The following is a 10,511-nucleotide window of genomic DNA, read 5'->3' on the forward strand; positions in this document are numbered from 1 at the left end:
CTAAAAAATTGTGACAGATTTAATATTTATGTCACAGATACTAGACACGGAATTAAATTATGTTTCTAATATTAGTGACAACAATTTTTAGTTCTCACTAGTTTTAGAAACAATAATATTTTCCGTTTCTAATTTGTCACAAAATTTAAAATTATGCTACTAATTCTGACACTCTATACCCAATCTGCACTGGTCAGTTTCTAAACGTGTAAACATGCATTCAATCACAAGTTACATGATCAATCACAATTCAATATCAGATATGTAACATATCCAATCACAAAAATAAAATTCAAGTGACAATATCAAAATATATAGAAAATTAATTATGTAAATGTCAACCAAATGCATTCTACTTGAGTTTAAATCAACCACCAAAATCAATCTGATAACTTCTAGTTTACTCCATGCAACAAAATGACCCCTATCGGAGTGGCATATCAACAAAATGTTTGTGGTGAAACTACTAGGATGGTGGGGCAGTACTATCATTGTCATTAGGTCTAGCAGATTGATTTGAAGAAGTGTGACCTCTCAAGCCAGCAACCAAATCTTTTTACTAAATTCTCTAGTGACACAAGACGATCTTGCAAGATTGCATTTTGTTGTGTCAACTCATCTACTTTGACATATACCGGCTTGACAAGCAGCATCGGTAACATGTGATCCTCTGCCATGATTCAACATTACATCTGGGAAGAAAACTAGTGCTTGTGAACCTATGTCATAAATCTGATTCTTTTTCACTCCATCAGCAGCTTCAAAATACATATTGTTAATGACATTAGGTGAAGGATTAATTGGCTCCCCACCCTCAACAACAGGTTGCAAGATCTGCAGAATTCTCGTCTGCATGTCATCCTTGAAAATAAAACAAAGTAAATAAATCACATATATTTAGTAGAAAACAATACAATATGAAAGAAATATTTTATTCTTTAAAATCATCCTATTTTGAAAAAGATTTTATTTAATATATTTTGCCTTTCTTGGACATTAAGTAATCTTTATTTGCGATATTGATAAGCTGATTAGTATATTTTATCATATCATATCTAATATTTATCTTTCTTTATTTGTGTAGATTTGATATGATCAAATAAAAAAAATTCTACGTCTACAAGGAAACATATTGATAAAGGATTCTTGGCCTATTTATTTTGAGATAGGCGTACACAAGAGGGAGAGATTAAAAAAAGAGAGAAAAACGTGAGAACCTAAGTACGTACATTGTAAAAAGCTGAAGATCTCTCTGAAGCTTAGTTAAAGCTGTGACAACTTGAAGCCGTGTAGAACACTTGAAGATTGGAGATCAAGAAGTGTGCTGCTCGTGTGATTTTGGCTTCAACATAGTATTTCTCCTTACTGTGTTTTCATTATTCTATTTCATATATAATATTTTTAGGAGAACGTTTGCTATTTATTTTCTCACTTGTTTTGAAAAATTGAATTTTACAATAATCACTAGTTTTAGAGTTTGTAAAACTCTTTGAATTATTTTCTAGTGAAGTTTTGCCCTGAGGCGCTGCAAGAGTATTTTATACTCTTTCTTATTTATCTGAGTCTATTTATTTGGTTGCTTGTTTATTTTATTTACGCTTCAAATTACTCAAGGTGTTATTGAAGGTGTTGTCAACACCTTGTGACAACACTTCAAACAGTTTATGTGCAACCCCCATTCCCTTACAAGTGGCATCAGAGCCATATTCTTGATACACTAAGAACTGATCTTGGTTTGTTTATTTTATTACAGGGAATAAGATGGACTCATCGTCTGTTGCGAACTCGTTCCTGAAACCTCCGGTCCTTGATGGCACGAACTACGCACTATGGAAGAATAGGATGTGATATACTACTAAGGCTATGGATGTTCGTGCTTGGCAAAGTATTCTGACTAGTTGGACTCCTCCAAAGACGCTAGATGAAGATGGAGACTACATCATCAAGCAAGAAGAAACTTGGACTGCCGAGGAAACACAAAGTTCAAGCTACAATGCTAAAGCACTCAATGCAATTTTTGCAACTGTTGATATAAGTATGCATGTATGGAATCATAGCTGATTGCACTGTTGCTAAGGATGCATGTGATGCTCTTCAAGAACATTGTGAAGGAACTGATAGCGTGAGAAGAACAAGATTGAGATTGTTAAACGCAAGATTTGAGAATATCAGGATGGATGAGAATGAATCTATTGCTGATTATGATAAAAAAAAAAAACTTAGGGAGATAGCTACAGAGGCACATGCTCTTGGAGGACCTATTGCTAGTGAAACTATGGTGAACAAGGTTCTTCGATCCTTGCCTAAAAGATTTAATGGGAAGATTTGGGCGCTTGAAGAAATTAAAGACACTTCAAAGATGAAGATGACTGAACTGATTAGCATCCTTCAAGTTTTTGAGATGAACAATTCAGAACAAGAGAAGGATAAAGGAAAATCAATAGCCCTTCAAGCCTCGAAACCCTCATACGAGAAGTATGTTCAATTTCATCAAAAAGTTCATCAATCTGACTTGGAAGATGATTCGATCTCTCTTATGACTAGGAAATTCAATGATTATCTGAAGAAGATGAAAGAGTCAAGAAAGACGGATCAAAAACTCAAGGCTCCAATGTTCTCTAACAATCCTTTAAGGATTACTGGACCAGAAAAATCACCAAGGAAACCTGTTGATACTCCTAAGCCTCGACTGATGTTGGAAGGGAAGAACAAGTTTGTGTCAAAGAAGTTGGATACTGTTCAATGTTATGCTTGTCAAGGTTTTGGACACTATGAAAATGAGTGTGCCAACACGCTTAGGAAAGGGATGAACACGTCCTTGAGTGATGGAGAGTCTGAAGAAGAAGAACAAAAAGATGAAGAAAGCCATACTGCCTTATCTGCCCTACTGAAGAGCAAGAAAAAGTTTCAAGTCAATCCTTTAGGTGTTGCCGCAGGTGTTGCCACACCTGGCCGCAACATCTCCCAAAGGTCAGTTTGTTTGAATTCCTCCATTACTGATAACATGTGTGATAATGATACAGGTGAAGAGACAATGTCCATGGAAGAAGCTCGGATGATGTTTGAAGAACTTCATACTGATTGGGTTGAAAGGAATAAGATGAATACTATTCTTTCGAAGGAAAATTCTGATCTAAAGGCTGATGTGTCAAGACTGGAAGTCATGCTGAGTAAGAAAGACATGAAACTAAGCCAAGTGAAGAAAGAACTCGGAAAAGCAAATGCTACATTGGCCAAGTTTAATTCAAGCACTTCCAAGCTTGATTCGTTACTCATGATGGAAGAGATGGTATAGCTGGTTTAGGTTTTGAAAAAGCATATTTGAGGTTGGTGAAAGTTCGAAAGACCCTGTGTTTGTCAAGGAAAGTAGCAGTGAAAAAAACTCAAGTAAAAAGGCCTCATCAAGTGATCCTCCAAAACCAAAGCCACAGCCTGCTGCCCCTTCAAAATCTAGAAGGAAACGTAAGTACATCTGTGATTACTATCATAGACCAGGTCATATCAAACCATATTGTTTTAAGCTGCAGGAAGACTACAGGTATAGATCTGCATCGAAGGCCCCACAACATCCCTAGAAACATATCTTATGTAAGAAAGATTTGGGTACCAAAAGCTGATATTCAATGTCATATGATTTATACTGCTTTGAGAACTAATGTTTCAGGTGCATGGTACTTTGATAGCGGTAGATCTCGTCACATGACAGGTTCCAAAAAGTTTCTCACTGACTATGTTGAACAGAAAAGTGGAAAAGTAACCTATGGTGGAGGTTCAAAGGGAAACATTTTTGGAAAGGGAACTCTGGATGTTGCTGGTCTGCCCAAGCTTCGCAATGTGCTTTATGTTGAAGGATTAACCGCAAATCTAATAAGCATAAGCCAACTTTGTGATGATAATTTGCATGTGCAATTTGATAAGAAATTATGCAAAGTTTTTGATGATTCAAATTTGTGTGTCATGACAGGTACAAGGTCATCGGATAACTGTTATCAACTCGGAGAAGAGATGGCTTGTAGGCACACAAAATTGAATGAGTTTGATCTATGGCATCAAAAATTATGTCATGCAAACTTCAAGACTTTAAATAACTTAAGTAAGTTAGATGCTGTCAGAGGTATGCTTAACTTAAAATCTGGTATTCCATTTGTGTTTGAAGCGTGTCAGAAAGGGAAGCAGACTAGGGTGTCACACGAGGTGTTGCCAACATCTGTGACAACACGCTGCCTTGAGCTTTTACATATGGACTTGATGGATCCAATGGATGTTGAAAGATTTGGAGGTAAGAAATATTCTTTTATTTGTGTGGATGACTTCTCACGATATACTTGGGCAAATTTTCTGAGAGAAAAATCGGACACATTTGATGCCTTCAAGAAACTGCTCACTAAGATTACGAATCTACATAATCTGAAGGTAATTCGTATTCGCACTGATCATGGTAAGGAGTTCGAAAACTCTTCTTTTGCTAGTCTGTGTGATAAGAAAGGTATTTCTCATGAATTTTCTGCTCCTAAAACTCCACAACAAAATGGAATTGCTGAAAGAAAAAATAGGACTTTGCAAGAAATGGCAAGAGTGATGTTGAGTTCGAAAAATATTTCAAAACGTTTTTGGACTGAAGCCTTGAATACTGCATATCATATTTTAAATAGAGTTTATTTAAGGAATGGTACTGCTATGACATCCTACAAAATTCTCATGGGAAAGAGGCCAAACCTTAAATATTTTCATGTTTTTGGATGTGTATGTCACGTTTTGAATGATAGAGATCATCTTGCTAAATTTGATGCAAAAATTGATAAGTGTATGTTCTTGGGATATTCATCAAATAGCCGAGCTTATAGGATGTATAACTTGAGAACAAGGACTATTTTTGAGTCAATTAATGTTGTTTTTTATGACTTTGCAGATCTAAAGAAGAAAACAGCTGAGGATGAAGTTAATGATCTGCTTGAAAATTCTGGAAATTTAGATGCTGTCAAAGGAGTGTTGCCAACACCTCTGACAACACCTCCTACGGAAAATCCAGAATCAAAAGTTGAAAAGCCTACTCATGAGAATATTGATGAGAACAGTGAGGTAAATGAAGTTGGAAAGAATGTTCATTTTTGCCCTATCCTCTGAATTTTTGAATTTGAAAGTGATTGAATTTTGTTACAGTGGTGTTATATTCTGATGAGGAGTTAATTTTGGTAATATTTGGTGAAATATTTGGGCCTAGATTATCGGAGAAAATCAAGTGATTTATTGCCTATTTTAAATCGGATTTGTTACCGTTTTTGAAGAGTTACCGTTGGGGATTTTGTTACCGTTGGGGCCTACTCAGAATCCAAGCTAGAATAGGAAAAGATTTGGTGCCTAATATATCTGTGTTCTTATCTGTTTAAGAAAATATTCTACTTCCTTGTTTCGTATCGCTCAAGTGTATTCTTTGTTCTCCCGATTTTCAAATTGCTCAAAATTTCTGTGTCCTTCATTCTTTCATAATCTAATGGCATGAAAGGGTTTTGATTCATGCGATATTCGTTCTGAGATGGGATATACGAAAGATGCTGCGAAAGGTGTCACGACACCTACATCACCACACCCTGTGGCTGAGCAAGCAATCATTCCTGTTGCCGAGGAACCTGTGCCTCTGGACTCCATCGCTCCAGGAGAGCCTGGCAATGCCATCGATGTAGAGAATTTACCAGACATGAGCGTGGTGAATAAGGTGTTTCCCACGAAACCCTTAACTCGCCGATCCAAGAGACAAGCTGGATACAACCCAGATTACACTGCCTCCAAACGATTCCGTGGAAAAGGACAACCATCAAGACCATCTCTAGTGGACACTGAATTCACATCTGGGGATGTGATCTCTGATGAAGACTTCAAGCTTGTACGCCGAAAAAGGGGAAATTCAAGTACCCAGGAACCGTCTAGAGAAGCTATTCCAGTTCCTTTTGCCGCTGAAAGCAAATCATCAGGTGATTCCTCTGAGAGTGAGTCCTCTGAATCAGGAACTCCACTTGTTGCTGCTACTGCTGTTGAGACAGATGCACCTGTATCTGTACCTATTGTTGAGAAACCATCATCTGCTGCTCCTCTTGCTCTGTCCGATGATGAGGAGATGTCGATAGCCCAGTTCATGGAAAAGATGAAGAAGTCAAAAGGAAAGAAAATAGCTATGCCTACTGATGAATCAGATGAAGAACCCGATGAAGAGATGCTTCAGGAATACGCTGATAACCGCCCACAACCCTCTGATAGTTCCAGCTCTGATTCAAGTAAAGGTTCAGATGCTGAGAAAGAATTGGAAGAAGAGTCAATTTCCAATGACTCTGATGAAGAAGAAGAAGGTGCTGAGGAAGGTGTTGCCGACACCTTGGACAACACCTTGGGTGAAGAATATCGGGTAAATTCATCCTACTCATCTACTTTTTATTCCAAGGAAATTGCTGACTGTTGGGATAAGTATTATGATCGTGAGTTCCTTGAGGAACGTAATATTGATGTGGAGAGCTATGGAGCTCAAAATTTGGTCTGATTCTTTGAGGTGAGAAATCTGCTGGCCACCGTCTCTACTGCTGGTCCATATTGCAGGGAAATTATTCGAGAATTCTACTGTAATTTGGCTGAATCTGTGAAGGATCCGCGATATGTAAAGTATGGGAAGGTGTATGTGCGTGGACAGATTTTTGCCTTCAGTCCTGCGATGATAAATGGATTCCTCCATATTCTTACCTGTGATGATGAAACGACCCTAACTCTATAATAAATAAATATGCGGAAAATTTTTATTTTTTATTTTTTTTTTACTACTAAATAAAATATGTACATATATGCCCATACATATATGCACAGAATAAAATATTTAAAATAGATACATGACTAAATAAATAAACAATTAAATACTTAAGTAAAATGCATCTTTGAAATAAATAATTATCTGAGTCAACCTCTATAATTCAAAATGTACTGCATAAATAAAATAAATAAAAAGTGTGCATGCACTAAAATATTTAATAAAATATTCAATCACCTCAACCCATGAAAATATTAAAATGTATCATAACATAACATATATGGTGACTCAGAAGCTGTCACGGTCACGGGGCTACTGCAGCACTGCTCATACGTCCTCACCACCGGTAGGAGTAACCTGCTCCTCTACGTACTCACCTGCACCATATCAGTGTAGTGAGCCTAGAGGCCCAACATGCATACTAACAAGGGTTTAAAATAATTTAAATCAATTTAATACTAATACATACATATACATGAATGAGCATGCTTAAAATTACATAACATAAATTACTTAAATAAACATAAAAAACATAATACATAACATACATAATATCATACATATTTGAGTTGTTGAGCACTTATTTTCTTAACATCGAATGGTCCTATCCGTAAGTGTGACCCATACTTATAGTGCGACTGATCAGTCTAAGAAACCATCGTACGAGGCTGGTGGCGAACCACCCATACATAAATGGCAGAAAACTGCCCATACATAAATGGCAGAAACTGCCCATACATAAATGGCCACACTACTTCAATTTCCACCTAAAATATTTTTATTTGCTCAACCATAGAATTTCAATCATAGCATAAAAATTGATTTCATGAATGCATGTACTTAAATAAATTGTGTGTCCTTCATTTATATTTAAGTTATTTTCTAATATCATATAAATATTCAAATAACTTTTCATGCATAAAAATAATTAAATATAAACTCAAGACACATGCAAATTTCTCATGATTTGATTCAGCTGCTGGCCCTAGACATGCAAGCCCATTAACTTAAGACTTGGCCCAATAAATCAACCAAAGCCCATTAAGACTAAATTAGGCCCAATAACAATGTCTCTGGCCCAATGGGCCCTAAAGTCCAATAACAGGCCCAATAACTTTCATGGGCTCCCAAGCCCATAAAAATTTCTGGCCAACTTAAAAATTTAAATAAAAATTATTAAAAGCCCAAAAATAAATAAAATAACCCAAAATAATTTAATGGAACCCAAATAAATTAAATGGTACTAATTAATTTTTTTTGGGAATTTAATTAGCCCATTTAATTCCTAATTAACTTAAAAACTTAAAAATAAAAATACCCGAGCCCAATTAAAATAACCCGGATCCGGACCCACTTAACCCGACCCACTAACCTACTGACCCGACCCGGACCCAAGACCCGACCCGGAAACCACCAGAAACCCTAAGCCCGACTTCCCCCTCTCTTGTTACGTCTCGGCCGAGAGCAGCAGGCCTTCTTGGCCTGCTGCCCGCCGGCTCCGGCCGCCCCTGGCCGGAGCGCCGCCGCCCGGACGTAGCCCACGTCCGGGCGGACCTAACCTGACCAGGCCCCAGCCCCCATGCAGCCAGGAACCAGGAACCCGAAGCCCTCTTCTCCCGAACCCTAGCCTGCGCCGTCTGCACCTTTCTAGCTTAAATCCATTCGGCCGAGCCCTTCTCAGCCCCAAACCCTGCCATGGCTCGATCCTTAGGCACCCTAGGACCTTACCTGACCGAACCCTCAGCCCCGAACCAAGCCATGCCAACAAAATTTTCGTGAATCATGAATCATGCGTGCAATCAACAACATTAAATCGATTTTCTGAAAAATACTTAAAAGATTCAGATGCCTACCATAACTTACATGATATATATACTGATATAGCGTAATAATAAGAAAAAGATCATGCCTTTCACCGTAGACGACGAGAAACACGGGCGTGGGACGGTTCCGGGACGACGGGGCGACAAAAAAAATGAACTTTGGAGCTTCAAAGATCTTGGCTATGGTGTCTTCTTGAGCTGCTGGGTCGAGGAAGGAGAGTGGAGGGGTGGGATGGCGGCTGATGGGAAAGTGACGTGTGGGTGTGTGTGGGGTTGGGTAGATTAGGTTTTAATATTTAAGAAAATAGGTTTTTAGGTTAATTAATAATAATTAAAAGTTTTTTAAAAAAATAATATAAAATTTAACATTCTAAATAAAAGTTCAAATCAGAAACTTAAATTATAATTTATAAAATCCCGAAATTAGAAATTAGGGGAATTTTAAAAATACTAAAAAGTCAATATTTTGACTAATTTTGGATAAAAATGACCCCTAAAATTAAATAAAATTAAATACTTAAAATTTTGAGATAATAAAACTCAAAATAATATTTTAAGGCTCCAAAAAGGTTCATAAAATAATTTGGGTAGAAAGTTGTCATCTCGTCCGTCCACGGTCCCGTCTACGCGATTAAATAATAAAAATACTAAAAATCATAAAAATCACTAATTATGGGTTAAATGCTTAAAAATAAATTAAATCATGCATAACTAATTCACATAATTATTTAACCCATAAATCATAAATTTAAATAATTAAATATCCTAATTATGCAGGCGGATTTACGTATTTAAAAATACCGGGTGTTACAATTCTCCCCCCCTTAAATTGAATTTCGTCCTCGAAATTAAAGTACTTACCCGAACAACTCCGGGTAGCGAGTCCTCATATCCTCCTCGGTCTCCCAAGTAGCTTCCTCCTCCGAGTGATTCAGCCACTGGACTCTGACCATCGGTATGACCCGTGTCCTAAGCCTCCGCTCCTCTCTAGCCAAGATCCGCACTGGTCTCTCCTCGTATACAAGATCCGGTGGCAACTGTAAGGGCTCGAAATCCAACACATGCGACGGGTTGGAGACATATCTCCGAAGCATGGATACATGAAAACGTTGTGCACTGCCGCTAGCCCTGGAGGTAGAGCTAAACGATAGGCCAACGTGCCCACTCGCTCCAAGATCTCGAATGGCCCTATATATCTCGGATTAAGCTTGCCTCTCCATCCAAAACGCGCTACTCCCTTCATAGGTGACACCTTCAAGAATACGTGATCACCTACTGCGAACTCCAAATCGCGTCGTCTGGCATCTGCATAACTCTTCTGCCGACTCTGCGCAGTCCTCATCCTCTCTCGAATCTGCGTCACGATGTCAGCTGTCTGCTGCACAATCTCTGGACCCAACAAAATCCTCTCACCAACCTCATCCCAATGCACCGGAGATCTGCATCTCCTCCCATAAAGTGCTGCATAAGGAGCCATACCTATAGACGACTGAAAGCTGTTGTTATAGGTAAACTCCACTAATGGCAGTCTAGTCTCCCAAGATCCTCGAAAATCGATGATACAAGCTCTCAGAAGATCCTCGAGAACCTGGATCACTCTCTCAGACTGACCATCTGTCTGGGGATGAAATGCTGTACTGAACAAAAGCCTCGTCCCCAAAGCTGTGTGCAGACTCTTCCAAAACGCAGATGTGAATCTCGGATCTTTGTCTGACACAATAGACACTGGTATGTCATGCAGTCTAACAATCTCTCTGATGTAAAGCTCTGCATACTGTGTCAAAGTATAAGTAGTCTTCACCGGCAAGAAATGAGCTGACTTGGTGAGTCTATCTACAATCACCCAAATCGCTGTGCAACCTCTGGCACTCCTCGGTAAGCCAACCACAAAGTCCATCGTA

This window comes from Henckelia pumila, chromosome 4, assembly GCF_033568475.1.
Source record: "Henckelia pumila isolate YLH828 chromosome 4, ASM3356847v2, whole genome shotgun sequence".
Taxonomy (NCBI): Eukaryota; Viridiplantae; Streptophyta; class Magnoliopsida; order Lamiales; family Gesneriaceae; genus Henckelia; species Henckelia pumila.